The sequence below is a fragment of the Ambystoma mexicanum genome, unplaced genomic scaffold (assembly GCF_040938575.1).
Source record: "Ambystoma mexicanum isolate Mex_15411 unplaced genomic scaffold, UKY_AmexF1_1 Mex_scaf152, whole genome shotgun sequence".
Taxonomy (NCBI): Eukaryota; Metazoa; Chordata; class Amphibia; order Caudata; family Ambystomatidae; genus Ambystoma; species Ambystoma mexicanum.
This window is the reverse complement of record NW_027182383.1, coordinates 146,825-169,753: the sequence shown is the minus strand read 5'-3', so window position 1 is coordinate 169,753 and position 22,929 is coordinate 146,825. Positions and strand designations below refer to the sequence as shown.

General features: G+C 54.5%; 21 non-coding genes across 21 annotated transcripts; 10 read left to right on the top strand and 11 right to left on the bottom strand.

The window, feature by feature from the left end:
• Positions 1-115: 115 nt before the first annotated feature.
• On the bottom strand, positions 116-187 carry TRNAE-UUC (transfer RNA glutamic acid (anticodon UUC)). Its single transcript has one exon. It is a non-coding gene; the product is annotated as a tRNA-Glu (tRNA).
• A 2,058-nt stretch (positions 188-2,245) lies between these two features.
• On the top strand, positions 2,246-2,318 carry TRNAR-ACG (transfer RNA arginine (anticodon ACG)). The gene has a single exon. It is a non-coding gene; the product is annotated as a tRNA-Arg (tRNA).
• Positions 2,319-2,823: 505 nt separating this feature from the next.
• On the bottom strand, positions 2,824-2,895 carry TRNAE-UUC (transfer RNA glutamic acid (anticodon UUC)). Its single transcript has one exon. It is a non-coding gene; the product is annotated as a tRNA-Glu (tRNA).
• Positions 2,896-3,629: 734 nt separating this feature from the next.
• TRNAR-ACG (transfer RNA arginine (anticodon ACG)) lies at positions 3,630-3,702 on the top strand. The gene has a single exon. It is a non-coding gene; the product is annotated as a tRNA-Arg (tRNA).
• Positions 3,703-4,207: 505 nt separating this feature from the next.
• Positions 4,208-4,279, bottom strand: TRNAE-UUC (transfer RNA glutamic acid (anticodon UUC)). Its single transcript has one exon. It is a non-coding gene; the product is annotated as a tRNA-Glu (tRNA).
• Positions 4,280-6,293: 2,014 nt separating this feature from the next.
• On the top strand, positions 6,294-6,366 carry TRNAR-ACG (transfer RNA arginine (anticodon ACG)). Its single transcript has one exon. It is a non-coding gene; the product is annotated as a tRNA-Arg (tRNA).
• A 505-nt stretch (positions 6,367-6,871) lies between these two features.
• On the bottom strand, positions 6,872-6,943 carry TRNAE-UUC (transfer RNA glutamic acid (anticodon UUC)). Its single transcript has one exon. It is a non-coding gene; the product is annotated as a tRNA-Glu (tRNA).
• A 734-nt stretch (positions 6,944-7,677) lies between these two features.
• On the top strand, positions 7,678-7,750 carry TRNAR-ACG (transfer RNA arginine (anticodon ACG)). Its single transcript has one exon. It is a non-coding gene; the product is annotated as a tRNA-Arg (tRNA).
• Positions 7,751-8,255: 505 nt separating this feature from the next.
• Positions 8,256-8,327, bottom strand: TRNAE-UUC (transfer RNA glutamic acid (anticodon UUC)). Its single transcript has one exon. It is a non-coding gene; the product is annotated as a tRNA-Glu (tRNA).
• Positions 8,328-10,345: 2,018 nt separating this feature from the next.
• Positions 10,346-10,418, top strand: TRNAR-ACG (transfer RNA arginine (anticodon ACG)). The gene has a single exon. It is a non-coding gene; the product is annotated as a tRNA-Arg (tRNA).
• A 505-nt stretch (positions 10,419-10,923) lies between these two features.
• On the bottom strand, positions 10,924-10,995 carry TRNAE-UUC (transfer RNA glutamic acid (anticodon UUC)). Its single transcript has one exon. It is a non-coding gene; the product is annotated as a tRNA-Glu (tRNA).
• Positions 10,996-13,005: 2,010 nt separating this feature from the next.
• Positions 13,006-13,078, top strand: TRNAR-ACG (transfer RNA arginine (anticodon ACG)). Its single transcript has one exon. It is a non-coding gene; the product is annotated as a tRNA-Arg (tRNA).
• Positions 13,079-13,583: 505 nt separating this feature from the next.
• Positions 13,584-13,655, bottom strand: TRNAE-UUC (transfer RNA glutamic acid (anticodon UUC)). The gene has a single exon. It is a non-coding gene; the product is annotated as a tRNA-Glu (tRNA).
• Positions 13,656-14,967: 1,312 nt separating this feature from the next.
• TRNAR-ACG (transfer RNA arginine (anticodon ACG)) lies at positions 14,968-15,040 on the top strand. Its single transcript has one exon. It is a non-coding gene; the product is annotated as a tRNA-Arg (tRNA).
• Positions 15,041-15,545: 505 nt separating this feature from the next.
• TRNAE-UUC (transfer RNA glutamic acid (anticodon UUC)) lies at positions 15,546-15,617 on the bottom strand. Its single transcript has one exon. It is a non-coding gene; the product is annotated as a tRNA-Glu (tRNA).
• A 2,054-nt stretch (positions 15,618-17,671) lies between these two features.
• On the top strand, positions 17,672-17,744 carry TRNAR-ACG (transfer RNA arginine (anticodon ACG)). Its single transcript has one exon. It is a non-coding gene; the product is annotated as a tRNA-Arg (tRNA).
• A 505-nt stretch (positions 17,745-18,249) lies between these two features.
• Positions 18,250-18,321, bottom strand: TRNAE-UUC (transfer RNA glutamic acid (anticodon UUC)). Its single transcript has one exon. It is a non-coding gene; the product is annotated as a tRNA-Glu (tRNA).
• Positions 18,322-19,055: 734 nt separating this feature from the next.
• TRNAR-ACG (transfer RNA arginine (anticodon ACG)) lies at positions 19,056-19,128 on the top strand. Its single transcript has one exon. It is a non-coding gene; the product is annotated as a tRNA-Arg (tRNA).
• Positions 19,129-19,633: 505 nt separating this feature from the next.
• On the bottom strand, positions 19,634-19,705 carry TRNAE-UUC (transfer RNA glutamic acid (anticodon UUC)). The gene has a single exon. It is a non-coding gene; the product is annotated as a tRNA-Glu (tRNA).
• Positions 19,706-21,763: 2,058 nt separating this feature from the next.
• TRNAR-ACG (transfer RNA arginine (anticodon ACG)) lies at positions 21,764-21,836 on the top strand. Its single transcript has one exon. It is a non-coding gene; the product is annotated as a tRNA-Arg (tRNA).
• A 505-nt stretch (positions 21,837-22,341) lies between these two features.
• On the bottom strand, positions 22,342-22,413 carry TRNAE-UUC (transfer RNA glutamic acid (anticodon UUC)). Its single transcript has one exon. It is a non-coding gene; the product is annotated as a tRNA-Glu (tRNA).
• Positions 22,414-22,929: the final 516 nt, after the last annotated feature.

Sequence of the window (22,929 nt, the reverse complement as noted above, 5' to 3'; positions counted from 1 at the left end):
GACTGCATGGGGCCGCCGGGGCCCCAAGGGAAACAATGTGGGGAAATTCAGGCTTTTCTCAAAATGTAAATGCAACAGAAACGGAATCGGGAGTTCTATGTAGAAAAGGCTAGTCTTCCCATACCGGGAGTCGAACCCGGGCCGCCTGGGTGAAAACCAGGAATCCTAACCGCTAGACCATATGGGAGGCTGTCAGCAAGAAGCAGGTTATGGAGATCCTGAGAGCAGTGCCCCATGGGTCCACCACTGGCAGGATGCTTGAGAAGCTTGACCGGTGGTGTCCGACGCAAATGACCGAGATGCACTTTCAGTGGCAGAAATCAAGCTTTACGCTGCTCTGGTATTGAGCTGTCATTGCTTGCAGTGGCTAAGCAAAGCACAATACCAAGACTTGTCTAATGATGGCTGCCTGAGAAAGAAAGGAAGAAAGACAAAAGGTAAGTGGTAAAGAAAGAAAGGAAGCAAGGAAAGAAGCAAGGAAAGAAAGAAAGAAAGAAAGAAAGAAAGAAAGAAAGAAAGAAAGAAAGAAAGAAAGAAAGAAAGAAAGAAAGAAAGAAAGAAAGAAAGAAAGAAAGAAAGAAAGAAAGAAAGAAAGAAAAAACAGCAAGTGAGGGAAAGAAAGGAAGGAAAGAAGGAAAGAAAGAGAGACAGGATTAGGGCCAGAGAGAGTGGGTTTTGGGATCACTGGTTGGAGTGCGAGCTGTCCCTCCCAGGCTCTCTCGTGTGCCCAAGCCCCCGCCCCCACCTGTCATGGGGCGACAGGCGGAAGTGTGAAGGGTGCTGCTGCACACAGGCAAGCGCTGAGAGGCTTGTGGGCGCTGCACACAGCAGCTCCGGTAGGCAGCAGACAGCAAGGCTGCCTGCCTACTGGCGTTTGAGCTCCCCTCTCCCCCCTCCCTTCCTCCCTCCCTCCCTCCCTCACTCCCTCACTCCCTCCCGTCTGAAAATGCAGAGTGGCAAAGCGGCTGACGGGTCTGTAGTGCGGGACGGTATCTGCATGGGGATGGCCTCCCTAGCCTAGGGGGGAAGGCGCAGGCCATGCTAACAGAAGGGGCAGGGGTTCGAGCCCCATCAGGGGTGGACGGTCCCCTTTTGCTAAAATGGGCAAGAGAGTCTGCAGTTCCTCTCGGAGGCGCGTGAGTGCTGGGGCACGCCTCATTAACCCTTTGCTGCCCGTCTTGCCACCTGAAACCTGCCCCTTGCCCCCAAAGTGCAGCATTGGCTGGGGGCAAATATCTGCAGCCTATTGGCAGGCTTGAGAAGAGTCCCTGTGGCGCTCCTGAAGTGTGTGGGGAAGTAAGCCCCTGACCGATTGACCCCACCCCCCCAACCCCAATAAATGAAGGCAAATCCTGCTTTGCAATTGCTGCCAACTTTTCAGGGCCTTCCTTTCTAGATAGGACTGGAAGATGAAGCGGCTTGAGAGTCAGCTCCGAAATGAAGAGTAGCATTATTTTCTAAAGAGCTGTGTAATGTGGGGAGGGGGCAAGCACAGTACCTCCCTTTTGTGGAAGGATAGGGGTATGCGCAGACCCACGAGGGCCAGTGGCGCAATGGATAACGCGTCTGACTACTGGCGTTTGAGCTCCCCTCTCCCCCCTCCCTTCCTCCCTCCCTCCCTCCCTCACTCCCTCACTCCCTCCCGTCTGAAAATGCAGAGTGGCAAAGCGGCTGACGGGTCTGTAGTGCGGGACGGTATCTGCATGGGGATGGCCTCCCTAGCCTAGGGGGGAAGGCGCAGGCCATGCTAACAGAAGGGGCAGGGGTTCGAGCCCCATCAGGGGTGGACGGTCCCCTTTTGCTAAAATGGGCAAGAGAGTCTGCAGTTCCTCTCGGAGGCGCGTGAGTGCTGGGGCACGCCTCATTAACCCTTTGCTGCCCGTCTTGCCACCTGAAACCTGCCCCTTGCCCCCAAAGTGCAGCATTGGCTGGGGGCAAATATCTGCAGCCTATTGGCAGGCTTGAGAAGAGTCCCTGTGGCGCTCCTGAAGTGTGTGGGGAAGTAAGCCCCTGACCGATTGACCCCACCCCCCCAACCCCAATAAATGAAGGCAAATCCTGCTTTGCAATTGCTGCCAACTTTTCAGGGCCTTCCTTTCTAGATAGGACTGGAAGATGAAGCGGCTTGAGAGTCAGCTCCGAAATGAAGAGTAGCATTATTTTCTAAAGAGCTGTGTAATGTGGGGAGGGGGCAAGCACAGTACCTCCCTTTTGTGGAAGGATAGGGGTATGCGCAGACCCACGAGGGCCAGTGGCGCAATGGATAACGCGTCTGACTACGGATCAGAAGATTGTAGGTTCGACTCCTACCTGGCTCGGGGAAGCGCGTTTTGTTTTTAATTTAACCCCAATTGTGATTGCGTAGTCTCTGTCTTCTCCCTAGCCTTGGCCGAGGTACTGAACGCTTAACACTCGAGGTCAGCGGAAATGACGGTCTGTCAGGGCGCCCTTCTTTCCTCTGGCCTTTAACGTCTTGCAGCAACGGTTTCAATGCAAGGCGGCCTGTTTTCCAAATGTGGTCCCACCGTTGCTCTCTTGACGGGGGGTGCGGGGGACACGTCACGCCTCAAAGGTGGGTGCAGACGAGATCTCGGGTATGAAAGCCGCAGACATTGGTATGCACCTCATACCCAAGCCGCTTGTAGTCGGCCCTTCTTCTTGCAAGTCCAGCCCTCATACTGAGGAATCGGGAGCCTGAAACACGGACAGACTGCATGGGGCCGCCGGGGCCCCAAGGGAAACAATGTGGGGAAATTCAGGCTTTTCTCAAAATGTAAATGCAACAGAAACGGAATCGGGAGTTCTATGTAGAAAAGGCTAGTCTTCCCATACCGGGAGTCGAACCCGGGCCGCCTGGGTGAAAACCAGGAATCCTAACCGCTAGACCATATGGGAGGCTGTCAGCAAGAAGCAGGTTATGGAGATCCTGAGAGCAGTGCCCCATGGGTCCACCACTGGCAGGATGCTTGAGAAGCTTGACCGGTGGTGTCCCACGCAAATGACCGAGATGCACTTTCAGTGGCAGAAATCAAGCTTTACGCTGCTCTGGTATTGAGCTGTCATTGCTTACAGTGGCTAAGCAAAGCACAATACCAAGACCAATCTAAAAATGACTAGCTTGAGAGAACACGCAAGAACCAAGGGCAGCGGTTCGAGCCCTATCAGGGATGGACGGTCCCCTTTTGCTAAAATGGGCAAGAGAGTCTGCAGTTCCTCTCGGAGGCGCGTGAGTGCTGGGGCACGCCTCATTAACCCTTTGCTGCCCGTCTTGCCACCTGAAACCTGCCCCTTGCCCCCAAAGTGCAGCATTGGCTGGGGGCAAATATCTGCAGCCTATTGGCAGGCTGGAGAAGAGTCCCTGTGGCGCTCCTGAAGTGTGTGGGGAAGTAAGCCCCTGACCGATTGACCCCACCCCCCCAACCCCAATAAATGAAGGCAAATCCTGCTTTGCAATTGCTGCCAACTTTTCAGGGCCTTCCTTTCTAGATAGGACTGGAAGATGAAGCGGCTTGAGAGTCAGCTCCGAAATGAAGAGTAGCATTATTTTCTAAAGAGCTGTGTAATGTGGGGAGGGGGCAAGCACAGCACCTCCCTTTTGTGGAAGGATAGGGGTATGCGCAGACCCACGAGGGCCAGTGGCGCAATGGATAACGCGTCTGACTACGGATCAGAAGATTGTAGGTTCGACTCCTACCTGGCTCGGGGAAGCGCGTTTTGTTTTTAATTTAACCCCAATTGTGATTGCGTAGTCTCTGTCTTCTCCCTAGCCTTGGCCGAGGTACTGAACGCTTAACACTCGAGGTCAGCGGAAATGACGGTCTGTCAGGGCGCCCTTCTTTCCTCTGGCCTTTAACGTCTTGCAGCAACGGTTTCAATGCAAGGCGGCCTGTTTTCCAAATGTGGTCCCACCGTTGCTCTCTTGACGGGGGGTGCGGGGGACACGTCACGCCTCAAAGGTGGGTGCAGACGAGATCTCGGGTATGAAAGCCGCAGACATTGGTATGCACCTCATACCCAAGCCGCTTGTAGTCGGCCCTTCTTCTTGCAAGTCCAGCCCTCATACTGAGGAATCGGGAGCCTGAAACACGGACAGACTGCATGGGGCCGCCGGGGCCCCAAGGGAAACAATGTGGGGAAATTCAGGCTTTTCTCAAAATGTAAATGCAACAGAAACGGAATCGGGAGTTCTATGTAGAAAAGGCTAGTCTTCCCATACCGGGAGTCGAACCCGGGCCGCCTGGGTGAAAACCAGGAATCCTAACCGCTAGACCATATGGGAGGCTGTCAGCAAGAAGCAGGTTATGGAGATCCTGAGAGCAGTGCCCCATGGGTCCACCACTGGCAGGATGCTTGAGAAGCTTGACCGGTGGTGTCCGACGCAAATGACCGAGATGCACTTTCAGTGGCAGAAATCAAGCTTTACGCTGCTCTGGTATTGAGCTGTCATTGCTTGCAGTGGCTAAGCAAAGCACAATACCAAGACTTGTCTAATGATGGCTGCCTGAGAAAGAAAGGAAGAAAGACAAAAGGTAAGTGGTAAAGAAAGAAAGGAAGCAAGGAAAGAAGCAAGGAAAGAAAGAAAGAAAGAAAGAAAGAAAGAAAGAAAGAAAGAAAGAAAGAAAGAAAGAAAGAAAGAAAGAAAGAAAAAACAGCAAGTGAGGGAAAGAAAGGAAGGAAAGAAGGAAAGAAAGAGAGACAGGATTAGGGCCAGAGAGAGTGGGTTTTGGGATCACTGGTTGGAGTGCGAGCTGTCCCTCCCAGGCTCTCTCGTGTGCCCAAGCCCCCGCCCCCACCTGTCATGGGGCGACAGGCGGAAGTGTGAAGGGTGCTGCTGCACACAGGCAAGCGCTGAGAGGCTTGTGGGCGCTGCACACAGCAGCTCCGGTAGGCAGCAGACAGCAAGGCTGCCTGCCTACTGGCGTTTGAGCTCCCCTCTCCCCCCTCCCTTCCTCCCTCCCTCCCTCCCTCACTCCCTCACTCCCTCCCGTCTGAAAATGCAGAGTGGCAAAGCGGCTGACGGGTCTGTAGTGCGGGACGGTATCTGCATGGGGATGGCCTCCCTAGCCTAGGGGGGAAGGCGCAGGCCATGCTAACAGAAGGGGCAGGGGTTCGAGCCCCATCAGGGGTGGACGGTCCCCTTTTGCTAAAATGGGCAAGAGAGTCTGCAGTTCCTCTCGGAGGCGCGTGAGTGCTGGGGCACGCCTCATTAACCCTTTGCTGCCCGTCTTGCCACCTGAAACCTGCCCCTTGCCCCCAAAGTGCAGCATTGGCTGGGGGCAAATATCTGCAGCCTATTGGCAGGCTTGAGAAGAGTCCCTGTGGCGCTCCTGAAGTGTGTGGGGAAGTAAGCCCCTGACCGATTGACCCCACCCCCCCAACCCCAATAAATGAAGGCAAATCCTGCTTTGCAATTGCTGCCAACTTTTCAGGGCCTTCCTTTCTAGATAGGACTGGAAGATGAAGCGGCTTGAGAGTCAGCTCCGAAATGAAGAGTAGCATTATTTTCTAAAGAGCTGTGTAATGTGGGGAGGGGGCAAGCACAGTACCTCCCTTTTGTGGAAGGATAGGGGTATGCGCAGACCCACGAGGGCCAGTGGCGCAATGGATAACGCGTCTGACTACTGGCGTTTGAGCTCCCCTCTCCCCCCTCCCTTCCTCCCTCCCTCCCTCCCTCACTCCCTCACTCCCTCCCGTCTGAAAATGCAGAGTGGCAAAGCGGCTGACGGGTCTGTAGTGCGGGACGGTATCTGCATGGGGATGGCCTCCCTAGCCTAGGGGGGAAGGCGCAGGCCATGCTAACAGAAGGGGCAGGGGTTCGAGCCCCATCAGGGGTGGACGGTCCCCTTTTGCTAAAATGGGCAAGAGAGTCTGCAGTTCCTCTCGGAGGCGCGTGAGTGCTGGGGCACGCCTCATTAACCCTTTGCTGCCCGTCTTGCCACCTGAAACCTGCCCCTTGCCCCCAAAGTGCAGCATTGGCTGGGGGCAAATATCTGCAGCCTATTGGCAGGCTTGAGAAGAGTCCCTGTGGCGCTCCTGAAGTGTGTGGGGAAGTAAGCCCCTGACCGATTGACCCCACCCCCCCAACCCCAATAAATGAAGGCAAATCCTGCTTTGCAATTGCTGCCAACTTTTCAGGGCCTTCCTTTCTAGATAGGACTGGAAGATGAAGCGGCTTGAGAGTCAGCTCCGAAATGAAGAGTAGCATTATTTTCTAAAGAGCTGTGTAATGTGGGGAGGGGGCAAGCACAGTACCTCCCTTTTGTGGAAGGATAGGGGTATGCGCAGACCCACGAGGGCCAGTGGCGCAATGGATAACGCGTCTGACTACGGATCAGAAGATTGTAGGTTCGACTCCTACCTGGCTCGGGGAAGCGCGTTTTGTTTTTAATTTAACCCCAATTGTGATTGCGTAGTCTCTGTCTTCTCCCTAGCCTTGGCCGAGGTACTGAACGCTTAACACTCGAGGTCAGCGGAAATGACGGTCTGTCAGGGCGCCCTTCTTTCCTCTGGCCTTTAACGTCTTGCAGCAACGGTTTCAATGCAAGGCGGCCTGTTTTCCAAATGTGGTCCCACCGTTGCTCTCTTGACGGGGGGTGCGGGGGACACGTCACGCCTCAAAGGTGGGTGCAGACGAGATCTCGGGTATGAAAGCCGCAGACATTGGTATGCACCTCATACCCAAGCCGCTTGTAGTCGGCCCTTCTTCTTGCAAGTCCAGCCCTCATACTGAGGAATCGGGAGCCTGAAACACGGACAGACTGCATGGGGCCGCCGGGGCCCCAAGGGAAACAATGTGGGGAAATTCAGGCTTTTCTCAAAATGTAAATGCAACAGAAACGGAATCGGGAGTTCTATGTAGAAAAGGCTAGTCTTCCCATACCGGGAGTCGAACCCGGGCCGCCTGGGTGAAAACCAGGAATCCTAACCGCTAGACCATATGGGAGGCTGTCAGCAAGAAGCAGGTTATGGAGATCCTGAGAGCAGTGCCCCATGGGTCCACCACTGGCAGGATGCTTGAGAAGCTTGACCGGTGGTGTCCCACGCAAATGACCGAGATGCACTTTCAGTGGCAGAAATCAAGCTTTACGCTGCTCTGGTATTGAGCTGTCATTGCTTACAGTGGCTAAGCAAAGCACAATACCAAGACCAATCTAAAAATGACTAGCTTGAGAGAACACGCAAGAACCAAGGGCAGCGGTTCGAGCCCTATCAGGGATGGACGGTCCCCTTTTGCTAAAATGGGCAAGAGAGTCTGCAGTTCCTCTCGGAGGCGCGTGAGTGCTGGGGCACGCCTCATTAACCCTTTGCTGCCCGTCTTGCCACCTGAAACCTGCCCCTTGCCCCCAAAGTGCAGCATTGGCTGGGGGCAAATATCTGCAGCCTATTGGCAGGCTGGAGAAGAGTCCCTGTGGCGCTCCTGAAGTGTGTGGGGAAGTAAGCCCCTGACCGATTGACCCCACCCCCCCAACCCCAATAAATGAAGGCAAATCCTGCTTTGCAATTGCTGCCAACTTTTCAGGGCCTTCCTTTCTAGATAGGACTGGAAGATGAAGCGGCTTGAGAGTCAGCTCCGAAATGAAGAGTAGCATTATTTTCTAAAGAGCTGTGTAATGTGGGGAGGGGGCAAGCACAGCACCTCCCTTTTGTGGAAGGATAGGGGTATGCGCAGACCCACGAGGGCCAGTGGCGCAATGGATAACGCGTCTGACTACGGATCAGAAGATTGTAGGTTCGACTCCTACCTGGCTCGGGGAAGCGCGTTTTGTTTTTAATTTAACCCCAATTGTGATTGCGTAGTCTCTGTCTTCTCCCTAGCCTTGGCCGAGGTACTGAACGCTTAACACTCGAGGTCAGCGGAAATGACGGTCTGTCAGGGCGCCCTTCTTTCCTCTGGCCTTTAACGTCTTGCAGCAACGGTTTCAATGCAAGGCGGCCTGTTTTCCAAATGTGGTCCCACCGTTGCTCTCTTGACGGGGGGTGCGGGGGACACGTCACGCCTCAAAGGTGGGTGCAGACGAGATCTCGGGTATGAAAGCCGCAGACATTGGTATGCACCTCATACCCAAGCCGCTTGTAGTCGGCCCTTCTTCTTGCAAGTCCAGCCCTCATACTGAGGAATCGGGAGCCTGAAACACGGACAGACTGCATGGGGCCGCCGGGGCCCCAAGGGAAACAATGTGGGGAAATTCAGGCTTTTCTCAAAATGTAAATGCAACAGAAACGGAATCGGGAGTTCTATGTAGAAAAGGCTAGTCTTCCCATACCGGGAGTCGAACCCGGGCCGCCTGGGTGAAAACCAGGAATCCTAACCGCTAGACCATATGGGAGGCTGTCAGCAAGAAGCAGGTTATGGAGATCCTGAGAGCAGTGCCCCATGGGTCCACCACTGGCAGGATGCTTGAGAAGCTTGACCGGTGGTGTCCGACGCAAATGACCGAGATGCACTTTCAGTGGCAGAAATCAAGCTTTACGCTGCTCTGGTATTGAGCTGTCATTGCTTGCAGTGGCTAAGCAAAGCACAATACCAAGACTTGTCTAATGATGGCTGCCTGAGAAAGAAAGGAAGAAAGACAAAAGGTAAGTGGTAAAGAAAGAAAGGAAGCAAGGAAAGAAGCAAGGAAAGAAAGAAAGAAAGAAAGAAAGAAAGAAAGAAAGAAAGAAAGAAAGAAAGAAAGAAAGAAAGAAAGAAAGAAAGAAAAAACAGCAAGTGAGGGAAAGAAAGGAAGGAAAGAAGGAAAGAAAGAGAGACAGGATTAGGGCCAGAGAGAGTGGGTTTTGGGATCACTGGTTGGAGTGCGAGCTGTCCCTCCCAGGCTCTCTCGTGTGCCCAAGCCCCCGCCCCCACCTGTCATGGGGCGACAGGCGGAAGTGTGAAGGGTGCTGCTGCACACAGGCAAGCGCTGAGAGGCTTGTGGGCGCTGCACACAGCAGCTCCGGTAGGCAGCAGACAGCAAGGCTGCCTGCCTACTGGCGTTTGAGCTCCCCTCTCCCCCCTCCCTTCCTCCCTCCCTCCCTCCCTCACTCCCTCACTCCCTCCCGTCTGAAAATGCAGAGTGGCAAAGCGGCTGACGGGTCTGTAGTGCGGGACGGTATCTGCATGGGGATGGCCTCCCTAGCCTAGGGGGGAAGGCGCAGGCCATGCTAACAGAAGGGGCAGGGGTTCGAGCCCCATCAGGGGTGGACGGTCCCCTTTTGCTAAAATGGGCAAGAGAGTCTGCAGTTCCTCTCGGAGGCGCGTGAGTGCTGGGGCACGCCTCATTAACCCTTTGCTGCCCGTCTTGCCACCTGAAACCTGCCCCTTGCCCCCAAAGTGCAGCATTGGCTGGGGGCAAATATCTGCAGCCTATTGGCAGGCTTGAGAAGAGTCCCTGTGGCGCTCCTGAAGTGTGTGGGGAAGTAAGCCCCTGACCGATTGACCCCACCCCCCCAACCCCAATAAATGAAGGCAAATCCTGCTTTGCAATTGCTGCCAACTTTTCAGGGCCTTCCTTTCTAGATAGGACTGGAAGATGAAGCGGCTTGAGAGTCAGCTCCGAAATGAAGAGTAGCATTATTTTCTAAAGAGCTGTGTAATGTGGGGAGGGGGCAAGCACAGTACCTCCCTTTTGTGGAAGGATAGGGGTATGCGCAGACCCACGAGGGCCAGTGGCGCAATGGATAACGCGTCTGACTACTGGCGTTTGAGCTCCCCTCTCCCCCCTCCCTTCCTCCCTCCCTCCCTCCCTCACTCCCTCACTCCCTCCCGTCTGAAAATGCAGAGTGGCAAAGCGGCTGACGGGTCTGTAGTGCGGGACGGTATCTGCATGGGGATGGCCTCCCTAGCCTAGGGGGGAAGGCGCAGGCCATGCTAACAGAAGGGGCAGGGGTTCGAGCCCCATCAGGGGTGGACGGTCCCCTTTTGCTAAAATGGGCAAGAGAGTCTGCAGTTCCTCTCGGAGGCGCGTGAGTGCTGGGGCACGCCTCATTAACCCTTTGCTGCCCGTCTTGCCACCTGAAACCTGCCCCTTGCCCCCAAAGTGCAGCATTGGCTGGGGGCAAATATCTGCAGCCTATTGGCAGGCTGGAGAAGAGTCCCTGTGGCGCTCCTGAAGTGTGTGGGGAAGTAAGCCCCTGACCGATTGACCCCACCCCCCCAACCCCAATAAATGAAGGCAAATCCTGCTTTGCAATTGCTGCCAACTTTTCAGGGCCTTCCTTTCTAGATAGGACTGGAAGATGAAGCGGCTTGAGAGTCAGCTCCGAAATGAAGAGTAGCATTATTTTCTAAAGAGCTGTGTAATGTGGGGAGGGGGCAAGCACAGCACCTCCCTTTTGTGGAAGGATAGGGGTATGCGCAGACCCACGAGGGCCAGTGGCGCAATGGATAACGCGTCTGACTACGGATCAGAAGATTGTAGGTTCGACTCCTACCTGGCTCGGGGAAGCGCGTTTTGTTTTTAATTTAACCCCAATTGTGATTGCGTAGTCTCTGTCTTCTCCCTAGCCTTGGCCGAGGTACTGAACGCTTAACACTCGAGGTCAGCGGAAATGACGGTCTGTCAGGGCGCCCTTCTTTCCTCTGGCCTTTAACGTCTTGCAGCAACGGTTTCAATGCAAGGCGGCCTGTTTTCCAAATGTGGTCCCACCGTTGCTCTCTTGACGGGGGGTGCGGGGGACACGTCACGCCTCAAAGGTGGGTGCAGACGAGATCTCGGGTATGAAAGCCGCAGACATTGGTATGCACCTCATACCCAAGCCGCTTGTAGTCGGCCCTTCTTCTTGCAAGTCCAGCCCTCATACTGAGGAATCGGGAGCCTGAAACACGGACAGACTGCATGGGGCCGCCGGGGCCCCAAGGGAAACAATGTGGGGAAATTCAGGCTTTTCTCAAAATGTAAATGCAACAGAAACGGAATCGGGAGTTCTATGTAGAAAAGGCTAGTCTTCCCATACCGGGAGTCGAACCCGGGCCGCCTGGGTGAAAACCAGGAATCCTAACCGCTAGACCATATGGGAGGCTGTCAGCAAGAAGCAGGTTATGGAGATCCTGAGAGCAGTGCCCCATGGGTCCACCACTGGCAGGATGCTTGAGAAGCTTGACCGGTGGTGTCCCACGCAAATGACCGAGATGCACTTTCAGTGGCAGAAATCAAGCTTTACGCTGCTCTGGTATTGAGCTGTCATTGCTTGCAGTGGCTAAGCAAAGCACAATACCAAGACTTGTCTAATGATGGCTGCCTGAGAAAGAAAGGAAGAAAGACAAAAGGTAAGTGGTAAAGAAAGAAAGGAAGCAAGGAAAGAAGCAAGGAAAGAAAGAAAGAAAGAAAGAAAGAAAGAAAGAAAGAAAGAAAGAAAGAAAGAAAGAAAGAAAGAAAGAAAAAACAGCAAGTGAGGGAAAGAAAGGAAGGAAAGAAGGAAAGAAAGAGAGACAGGATTAGGGCCAGAGAGAGTGGGTTTTGGGATCACTGGTTGGAGTGCGAGCTGTCCCTCCCAGGCTCTCTCGTGTGCCCAAGCCCCCGCCCCCACCTGTCATGGGGCGACAGGCGGAAGTGTGAAGGGTGCTGCTGCACACAGGCAAGCGCTGAGAGGCTTGTGGGCGCTGCACACAGCAGCTCCGGTAGGCAGCAGACAGCAAGGCTGCCTGCCTACTGGCGTTTGAGCTCCCCTCTCCCCCCTCCCTTCCTCCCTCCCTCCCTCCCTCACTCCCTCACTCCCTCCCGTCTGAAAATGCAGAGTGGCAAAGCGGCTGACGGGTCTGTAGTGCGGGACGGTATCTGCATGGGGATGGCCTCCCTAGCCTAGGGGGGAAGGCGCAGGCCATGCTAACAGAAGGGGCAGGGGTTCGAGCCCCATCAGGGGTGGACGGTCCCCTTTTGCTAAAATGGGCAAGAGAGTCTGCAGTTCCTCTCGGAGGCGCGTGAGTGCTGGGGCACGCCTCATTAACCCTTTGCTGCCCGTCTTGCCACCTGAAACCTGCCCCTTGCCCCCAAAGTGCAGCATTGGCTGGGGGCAAATATCTGCAGCCTATTGGCAGGCTTGAGAAGAGTCCCTGTGGCGCTCCTGAAGTGTGTGGGGAAGTAAGCCCCTGACCGATTGACCCCACCCCCCCAACCCCAATAAATGAAGGCAAATCCTGCTTTGCAATTGCTGCCAACTTTTCAGGGCCTTCCTTTCTAGATAGGACTGGAAGATGAAGCGGCTTGAGAGTCAGCTCCGAAATGAAGAGTAGCATTATTTTCTAAAGAGCTGTGTAATGTGGGGAGGGGGCAAGCACAGTACCTCCCTTTTGTGGAAGGATAGGGGTATGCGCAGACCCACGAGGGCCAGTGGCGCAATGGATAACGCGTCTGACTACTGGCGTTTGAGCTCCCCTCTCCCCCCTCCCTTCCTCCCTCCCTCCCTCCCTCACTCCCTCACTCCCTCCCGTCTGAAAATGCAGAGTGGCAAAGCGGCTGACGGGTCTGTAGTGCGGGACGGTATCTGCATGGGGATGGCCTCCCTAGCCTAGGGGGGAAGGCGCAGGCCATGCTAACAGAAGGGGCAGGGGTTCGAGCCCCATCAGGGGTGGACGGTCCCCTTTTGCTAAAATGGGCAAGAGAGTCTGCAGTTCCTCTCGGAGGCGCGTGAGTGCTGGGGCACGCCTCATTAACCCTTTGCTGCCCGTCTTGCCACCTGAAACCTGCCCCTTGCCCCCAAAGTGCAGCATTGGCTGGGGGCAAATATCTGCAGCCTATTGGCAGGCTTGAGAAGAGTCCCTGTGGCGCTCCTGAAGTGTGTGGGGAAGTAAGCCCCTGACCGATTGACCCCACCCCCCCAACCCCAATAAATGAAGGCAAATCCTGCTTTGCAATTGCTGCCAACTTTTCAGGGCCTTCCTTTCTAGATAGGACTGGAAGATGAAGCGGCTTGAGAGTCAGCTCCGAAATGAAGAGTAGCATTATTTTCTAAAGAGCTGTGTAATGTGGGGAGGGGGCAAGCACAGTACTTCCCTTTTGTGGAAGGATAGGGGTATGCGCAGACCCACGAGGGCCAGTGGCGCAATGGATAACGCGTCTGACTACGGATCAGAAGATTGTAGGTTTGACTCCTACCTGGCTCGGGGAAGCGCGTTTTGTTTTTAATTTAACCCCAATTGTGATTGCGTAGTCTCTGTCTTCTCCCTAGCCTTGGCCGAGGTACTGAACGCTTAACACTCGAGGTCAGCGGAAATGACGGTCTGTCAGGGCGCCCTTCTTTCCTCTGGCCTTTAACGTCTTGCAGCAACGGTTTCAATGCAAGGCGGCCTGTTTTCCAAATGTGGTCCCACCGTTGCTCTCTTGACGGGGGGTGCGGGGGACACGTCACGCCTCAAAGGTGGGTGCAGACGAGATCTCGGGTATGAAAGCCGCAGACATTGGTATGCACCTCATACCCAAGCCGCTTGTAGTCGGCCCTTCTTCTTGCAAGTCCAGCCCTCATACTGAGGAATCGGGAGCCTGAAACACGGACAGACTGCATGGGGCCGCCGGGGCCCCAAGGGAAACAATGTGGGGAAATTCAGGCTTTTCTCAAAATGTAAATGCAACAGAAACGGAATCGGGAGTTCTATGTAGAAAAGGCTAGTCTTCCCATACCGGGAGTCGAACCCGGGCCGCCTGGGTGAAAACCAGGAATCCTAACCGCTAGACCATATGGGAGGCTGTCAGCAAGAAGCAGGTTATGGAGATCCTGAGAGCAGTGCCCCATGGGTCCACCACTGGCAGGATGCTTGAGAAGCTTGACCGGTGGTGTCCGACGCAAATGACCGAGATGCACTTTCAGTGGCAGAAATCAAGCTTTACGCTGCTCTGGTATTGAGCTGTCATTGCTTGCAGTGGCTAAGCAAAGCACAATACCAAGACTTGTCTAATGATGGCTGCCTGAGAAAGAAAGGAAGAAAGACAAAAGGTAAGTGGTAAAGAAAGAAAGGAAGCAAGGAAAGAAGCAAGGAAAGAAAGAAAGAAAGAAAGAAAGAAAGAAAGAAAGAAAGAAAGAAAGAAAGAAAGAAAGAAAGAAAGAAAGAAAGAAAAAACAGCAAGTGAGGGAAAGAAAGGAAGGAAAGAAGGAAAGAAAGAGAGACAGGATTAGGGCCAGAGAGAGTGGGTTTTGGGATCACTGGTTGGAGTGCGAGCTGTCCCTCCCAGGCTCTCTCGTGTGCCCAAGCCCCCGCCCCCACCTGTCATGGGGCGACAGGCGGAAGTGTGAAGGGTGCTGCTGCACACAGGCAAGCGCTGAGAGGCTTGTGGGCGCTGCACACAGCAGCTCCGGTAGGCAGCAGACAGCAAGGCTGCCTGCCTACTGGCGTTTGAGCTCCCCTCTCCCCCCTCCCTTCCTCCCTCCCTCCCTCCCTCACTCCCTCACTCCCTCCCGTCTGAAAATGCAGAGTGGCAAAGCGGCTGACGGGTCTGTAGTGCGGGACGGTATCTGCATGGGGATGGCCTCCCTAGCCTAGGGGGGAAGGCGCAGGCCATGCTAACAGAAGGGGCAGGGGTTCGAGCCCCATCAGGGGTGGACGGTCCCCTTTTGCTAAAATGGGCAAGAGAGTCTGCAGTTCCTCTCGGAGGCGCGTGAGTGCTGGGGCACGCCTCATTAACCCTTTGCTGCCCGTCTTACCACCTGAAACCTGCCCCTTGCCCCCAAAGTGCAGCATTGGCTGGGGGCAAATATCTGCAGCCTATTGGCAGGCTGGAGAAGAGTCCCTGTGGCGCTCCTGAAGTGTGTGGGGAAGTAAGCCCCTGACCGATTGACCCCACCCCCCCAACCCCAATAAATGAAGGCAAATCCTGCTTTGCAATTGCTGCCAACTTTTCAGGGCCTTCCTTTCTAGATAGGACTGGAAGATGAAGCGGCTTGAGAGTCAGCTCCGAAATGAAGAGTAGCATTATTTTCTAAAGAGCTGTGTAATGTGGGGAGGGGGCAAGCACAGCACCTCCCTTTTGTGGAAGGATAGGGGTATGCGCAGACCCACGAGGGCCAGTGGCGCAATGGATAACGCGTCTGACTACGGATCAGAAGATTGTAGGTTCGACTCCTACCTGGCTCGGGGAAGCGCGTTTTGTTTTTAATTTAACCCCAATTGTGATTGCGTAGTCTCTGTCTTCTCCCTAGCCTTGGCCGAGGTACTGAACGCTTAACACTCGAGGTCAGCGGAAATGACGGTCTGTCAGGGCGCCCTTCTTTCCTCTGGCCTTTAACGTCTTGCAGCAACGGTTTCAATGCAAGGCGGCCTGTTTTCCAAATGTGGTCCCACCGTTGCTCTCTTGACGGGGGGTGCGGGGGACACGTCACGCCTCAAAGGTGGGTGCAGACGAGATCTCGGGTATGAAAGCCGCAGACATTGGTATGCACCTCATACCCAAGCCGCTTGTAGTCGGCCCTTCTTCTTGCAAGTCCAGCCCTCATACTGAGGAATCGGGAGCCTGAAACACGGACAGACTGCATGGGGCCGCCGGGGCCCCAAGGGAAACAATGTGGGGAAATTCAGGCTTTTCTCAAAATGTAAATGCAACAGAAACGGAATCGGGAGTTCTATGTAGAAAAGGCTAGTCTTCCCATACCGGGAGTCGAACCCGGGCCGCCTGGGTGAAAACCAGGAATCCTAACCGCTAGACCATATGGGAGGCTGTCAGCAAGAAGCAGGTTATGGAGATCCTGAGAGCAGTGCCCCATGGGTCCACCACTGGCAGGATGCTTGAGAAGCTTGACCGGTGGTGTCCCACGCAAATGACCGAGATGCACTTTCAGTGGCAGAAATCAAGCTTTACGCTGCTCTGGTATTGAGCTGTCATTGCTTGCAGTGGCTAAGCAAAGCACAATACCAAGACTTGTCTAATGATGGCTGCCTGAGAAAGAAAGGAAGAAAGACAAAAGGTAAGTGGTAAAGAAAGAAAGGAAGCAAGGAAAGAAGCAAGGAAAGAAAGAAAGAAAGAAAGAAAGAAAGAAAGAAAGAAAGAAAGAAAGAAAGAAAGAAAGAAAGAAAGAAAGAAAGAAAGAAAGAAAGAAAGAAAGAAAGAAAGAAAGAAAGAAAAAACAGCAAGTGAGGGAAAGAAAGGAAGGAAAGAAGGAAAGAAAGAGAGACAGGATTAGGGCCAGAGAGAGTGGGTTTTGGGATCACTGGTTGGAGTGCGAGCTGTCCCTCCCAGGCTCTCTCGTGTGCCCAAGCCCCCGCCCCCACCTGTCATGGGGCGACAGGCGGAAGTGTGAAGGGTGCTGCTGCACACAGGCAAGCGCTGAGAGGCTTGTGGGCGCTGCACACAGCAGCTCCGGTAGGCAGCAGACAGCAAGGCTGCCTGCCTACTGGCGTTTGAGCTCCCCTCTCCCCCCTCCCTTCCTCCCTCCCTCCCTCCCTCACTCCCTCACTCCCTCCCGTCTGAAAATGCAGAGTGGCAAAGCGGCTGACGGGTCTGTAGTGCGGGACGGTATCTGCATGGGGATGGCCTCCCTAGCCTAGGGGGGAAGGCGCAGGCCATGCTAACAGAAGGGGCAGGGGTTCGAGCCCCATCAGGGGTGGACGGTCCCCTTTTGCTAAAATGGGCAAGAGAGTCTGCAGTTCCTCTCGGAGGCGCGTGAGTGCTGGGGCACGCCTCATTAACCCTTTGCTGCCCGTCTTGCCACCTGAAACCTGCCCCTTGCCCCCAAAGTGCAGCATTGGCTGGGGGCAAATATCTGCAGCCTATTGGCAGGCTTGAGAAGAGTCCCTGTGGCGCTCCTGAAGTGTGTGGGGAAGTAAGCCCCTGACCGATTGACCCCACCCCCCCAACCCCAATAAATGAAGGCAAATCCTGCTTTGCAATTGCTGCCAACTTTTCAGGGCCTTCCTTTCTAGATAGGACTGGAAGATGAAGCGGCTTGAGAGTCAGCTCCGAAATGAAGAGTAGCATTATTTTCTAAAGAGCTGTGTAATGTGGGGAGGGGGCAAGCACAGTACCTCCCTTTTGTGGAAGGATAGGGGTATGCGCAGACCCACGAGGGCCAGTGGCGCAATGGATAACGCGTCTGACTACTGGCGTTTGAGCTCCCCTCTCCCCCCTCCCTTCCTCCCTCCCTCCCTCCCTCACTCCCTCACTCCCTCCCGTCTGAAAATGCAGAGTGGCAAAGCGGCTGACGGGTCTGTAGTGCGGGACGGTATCTGCATGGGGATGGCCTCCCTAGCCTAGGGGGGAAGGCGCAGGCCATGCTAACAGAAGGGGCAGTGGTTCGAGCCCCATCAGGGGTGGACGGTCCCCTTTTGCTAAAATGGGCAAGAGAGTCTGCAGTTCCTCTCGGAGGCGCGTGAGTGCTGGGGCACGCCTCATTAACCCTTTGCTGCCCGTCTTGCCACCTGAAACCTGCCCCTTGCCCCCAAAGTGCAGCATTGGCTGGGGGCAAATATCTGCAGCCTATTGGCAGGCTTGAGAAGAGTCCCTGTGGCGCTCCTGAAGTGTGTGGGGAAGTAAGCCCCTGACCGATTGACCCCACCCCCCCAACCCCAATAAATGAAGGCAAATCCTGCTTTGCAATTGCTGCCAACTTTTCAGGGCCTTCCTTTCTAGATAGGACTGGAAGATGAAGCGGCTTGAGAGTCAGCTCCGAAATGAAGAGTAGCATTATTTTCTAAAGAGCTGTGTAATGTGGGGAGGGGGCAAGCACAGTACCTCCCTTTTGTGGAAGGATAGGGGTATGCGCAGACCCACGAGGGCCAGTGGCGCAATGGATAACGCGTCTGACTACGGATCAGAAGATTGTAGGTTCGACTCCTACCTGGCTCGGGGAAGCGCGTTTTGTTTTTAATTTAACCCCAATTGTGATTGCGTAGTCTCTGTCTTCTCCCTAGCCTTGGCCGAGGTACTGAACGCTTAACACTCGAGGTCAGCGGAAATGACGGTCTGTCAGGGCGCCCTTCTTTCCTCTGGCCTTTAACGTCTTGCAGCAACGGTTTCAATGCAAGGCGGCCTGTTTTCCAAATGTGGTCCCACCGTTGCTCTCTTGACGGGGGGTGCGGGGGACACGTCACGCCTCAAAGGTGGGTGCAGACGAGATCTCGGGTATGAAAGCCGCAGACATTGGTATGCACCTCATACCCAAGCCGCTTGTAGTCGGCCCTTCTTCTTGCAAGTCCAGCCCTCATACTGAGGAATCGGGAGCCTGAAACACGGACAGACTGCATGGGGCCGCCGGGGCCCCAAGGGAAACAATGTGGGGAAATTCAGGCTTTTCTCAAAATGTAAATGCAACAGAAACGGAATCGGGAGTTCTATGTAGAAAAGGCTAGTCTTCCCATACCGGGAGTCGAACCCGGGCCGCCTGGGTGAAAACCAGGAATCCTAACCGCTAGACCATATGGGAGGCTGTCAGCAAGAAGCAGGTTATGGAGATCCTGAGAGCAGTGCCCCATGGGTCCACCACTGGCAGGATGCTTGAGAAGCTTGACCGGTGGTGTCCCACGCAAATGACCGAGATGCACTTTCAGTGGCAGAAATCAAGCTTTACGCTGCTCTGGTATTGAGCTGTCATTGCTTACAGTGGCTAAGCAAAGCACAATACCAAGACCAATCTAAAAATGACTAGCTTGAGAGAACACGCAAGAACCAAGGGCAGCGGTTCGAGCCCTATCAGGGATGGACGGTCCCCTTTTGCTAAAATGGGCAAGAGAGTCTGCAGTTCCTCTCGGAGGCGCGTGAGTGCTGGGGCACGCCTCATTAACCCTTTGCTGCCCGTCTTGCCACCTGAAACCTGCCCCTTGCCCCCAAAGTGCAGCATTGGCTGGGGGCAAATATCTGCAGCCTATTGGCAGGCTGGAGAAGAGTCCCTGTGGCGCTCCTGAAGTGTGTGGGGAAGTAAGCCCCTGACCGATTGACCCCACCCCCCCAACCCCAATAAATGAAGGCAAATCCTGCTTTGCAATTGCTGCCAACTTTTCAGGGCCTTCCTTTCTAGATAGGACTGGAAGATGAAGCGGCTTGAGAGTCAGCTCCGAAATGAAGAGTAGCATTATTTTCTAAAGAGCTGTGTAATGTGGGGAGGGGGCAAGCACAGCACCTCCCTTTTGTGGAAGGATAGGGGTATGCGCAGACCCACGAGGGCCAGTGGCGCAATGGATAACGCGTCTGACTACGGATCAGAAGATTGTAGGTTCGACTCCTACCTGGCTCGGGGAAGCGCGTTTTGTTTTTAATTTAACCCCAATTGTGATTGCGTAGTCTCTGTCTTCTCCCTAGCCTTGGCCGAGGTACTGAACGCTTAACACTCGAGGTCAGCGGAAATGACGGTCTGTCAGGGCGCCCTTCTTTCCTCTGGCCTTTAACGTCTTGCAGCAACAGTTTCAATGCAAGGCGGCCTGTTTTCCAAATGTGGTCCCACCGTTGCTCTCTTGACGGGGGGTGCGGGGGACACGTCACGCCTCAAAGGTGGGTGCAGACGAGATCTCGGGTATGAAAGCCGCAGACATTGGTATGCACCTCATACCCAAGCCGCTTGTAGTCGGCCCTTCTTCTTGCAAGTCCAGCCCTCATACTGAGGAATCGGGAGCCTGAAACACGGACAGACTGCATGGGGCCGCCGGGGCCCCAAGGGAAACAATGTGGGGAAATTCAGGCTTTTCTCAAAATGTAAATGCAACAGAAACGGAATCGGGAGTTCTATGTAGAAAAGGCTAGTCTTCCCATACCGGGAGTCGAACCCGGGCCGCCTGGGTGAAAACCAGGAATCCTAACCGCTAGACCATATGGGAGGCTGTCAGCAAGAAGCAGGTTATGGAGATCCTGAGAGCAGTGCCCCATGGGTCCACCACTGGCAGGATGCTTGAGAAGCTTGACCGGTGGTGTCCGACGCAAATGACCGAGATGCACTTTCAGTGGCAGAAATCAAGCTTTACGCTGCTCTGGTATTGAGCTGTCATTGCTTGCAGTGGCTAAGCAAAGCACAATACCAAGACTTGTCTAATGATGGCTGCCTGAGAAAGAAAGGAAGAAAGACAAAAGGTAAGTGGTAAAGAAAGAAAGGAAGCAAGGAAAGAAGCAAGGAAAGAAAGAAAGAAAGAAAGAAAGAAAGAAAGAAAGAAAGAAAGAAAGAAAGAAAGAAAGAAAGAAAGAAAGAAAGAAAGAAAGAAAGAAAGAAAGAAAGAAAGAAAGAAAGAAAGAAAAAACAGCAAGTGAGGGAAAGAAAGGAAGGAAAGAAGGAAAGAAAGAGAGACAGGATTAGGGCCAGAGAGAGTGGGTTTTGGGATCACTGGTTGGAGTGCGAGCTGTCCCTCCCAGGCTCTCTCGTGTGCCCAAGCCCCCGCCCCCACCTGTCATGGGGCGACAGGCGGAAGTGTGAAGGGTGCTGCTGCACACAGGCAAGCGCTGAGAGGCTTGTGGGCGCTGCACACAGCAGCTCCGGTAGGCAGCAGACAGCAAGGCTGCCTGCCTACTGGCGTTTGAGCTCCCCTCTCCCCCCTCCCTTCCTCCCTCCCTCCCTCCCTCACTCCCTCACTCCCTCCCGTCTGAAAATGCAGAGTGGCAAAGCGGCTGACGGGTCTGTAGTGCGGGACGGTATCTGCATGGGGATGGCCTCCCTAGCCTAGGGGGGAAGGCGCAGGCCATGCTAACAGAAGGGGCAGGGGTTCGAGCCCCATCAGGGGTGGACGGTCCCCTTTTGCTAAAATGGGCAAGAGAGTCTGCAGTTCCTCTCGGAGGCGCGTGAGTGCTGGGGCACGCCTCATTAACCCTTTGCTGCCCGTCTTGCCACCTGAAACCTGCCCCTTGCCCCCAAAGTGCAGCATTGGCTGGGGGCAAATATCTGCAGCCTATTGGCAGGCTTGAGAAGAGTCCCTGTGGCGCTCCTGAAGTGTGTGGGGAAGTAAGCCCCTGACCGATTGACCCCACCCCCCCAACCCCAATAAATGAAGGCAAATCCTGCTTTGCAATTGCTGCCAACTTTTCAGGGCCTTCCTTTCTAGATAGGACTGGAAGATGAAGCGGCTTGAGAGTCAGCTCCGAAATGAAGAGTAGCATTATTTTCTAAAGAGCTGTGTAATGTGGGGAGGGGGCAAGCACAGTACCTCCCTTTTGTGGAAGGATAGGGGTATGCGCAGACCCACGAGGGCCAGTGGCGCAATGGATAACGCGTCTGACTACTGGCGTTTGAGCTCCCCTCTCCCCCCTCCCTTCCTCCCTCCCTCCCTCCCTCACTCCCTCACTCCCTCCCGTCTGAAAATGCAGAGTGGCAAAGCGGCTGACGGGTCTGTAGTGCGGGACGGTATCTGCATGGGGATGGCCTCCCTAGCCTAGGGGGGAAGGCGCAGGCCATGCTAACAGAAGGGGCAGGGGTTCGAGCCCCATCAGGGGTGGACGGTCCCCTTTTGCTAAAATGGGCAAGAGAGTCTGCAGTTCCTCTCGGAGGCGCGTGAGTGCTGGGGCACGCCTCATTAACCCTTTGCTGCCCGTCTTGCCACCTGAAACCTGCCCCTTGCCCCCAAAGTGCAGCATTGGCTGGGGGCAAATATCTGCAGCCTATTGGCAGGCTTGAGAAGAGTCCCTGTGGCGCTCCTGAAGTGTGTGGGGAAGTAAGCCCCTGACCGATTGACCCCACCCCCCCAACCCCAATAAATGAAGGCAAATCCTGCTTTGCAATTGCTGCCAACTTTTCAGGGCCTTCCTTTCTAGATAGGACTGGAAGATGAAGCGGCTTGAGAGTCAGCTCCGAAATGAAGAGTAGCATTATTTTCTAAAGAGCTGTGTAATGTGGGGAGGGGGCAAGCACAGTACCTCCCTTTTGTGGAAGGATAGGGGTATGCGCAGACCCACGAGGGCCAGTGGCGCAATGGATAACGCGTCTGACTACGGATCAGAAGATTGTAGGTTCGACTCCTACCTGGCTCGGGGAAGCGCGTTTTGTTTTTAATTTAACCCCAATTGTGATTGCGTAGTCTCTGTCTTCTCCCTAGCCTTGGCCGAGGTACTGAACGCTTAACACTCGAGGTCAGCGGAAATGACGGTCTGTCAGGGCGCCCTTCTTTCCTCTGGCCTTTAACGTCTTGCAGCAACGGTTTCAATGCAAGGCGGCCTGTTTTCCAAATGTGGTCCCACCGTTGCTCTCTTGACGGGGGGTGCGGGGGACACGTCACGCCTCAAAGGTGGGTGCAGACGAGATCTCGGGTATGAAAGCCGCAGACATTGGTATGCACCTCATACCCAAGCCGCTTGTAGTCGGCCCTTCTTCTTGCAAGTCCAGCCCTCATACTGAGGAATCGGGAGCCTGAAACACGGACAGACTGCATGGGGCCGCCGGGGCCCCAAGGGAAACAATGTGGGGAAATTCAGGCTTTTCTCAAAATGTAAATGCAACAGAAACGGAATCGGGAGTTCTATGTAGAAAAGGCTAGTCTTCCCATACCGGGAGTCGAACCCGGGCCGCCTGGGTGAAAACCAGGAATCCTAACCGCTAGACCATATGGGAGGCTGTCAGCAAGAAGCAGGTTATGGAGATCCTGAGAGCAGTGCCCCATGGGTCCACCACTGGCAGGATGCTTGAGAAGCTTGACCGGTGGTGTCCCACGCAAATGACCGAGATGCACTTTCAGTGGCAGAAATCAAGCTTTACGCTGCTCTGGTATTGAGCTGTCATTGCTTACAGTGGCTAAGCAAAGCACAATACCAAGACCAATCTAAAAATGACTAGCTTGAGAGAACACGCAAGAACCAAGGGCAGCGGTTCGAGCCCTATCAGGGATGGACGGTCCCCTTTTGCTAAAATGGGCAAGAGAGTCTGCAGTTCCTCTCGGAGGCGCGTGAGTGCTGGGGCACGCCTCATTAACCCTTTGCTGCCCGTCTTGCCACCTGAAACCTGCCCCTTGCCCCCAAAGTGCAGCATTGGCTGGGGGCAAATATCTGCAGCCTATTGGCAGGCTGGAGAAGAGTCCCTGTGGCGCTCCTGAAGTGTGTGGGGAAGTAAGCCCCTGACCGATTGACCCCA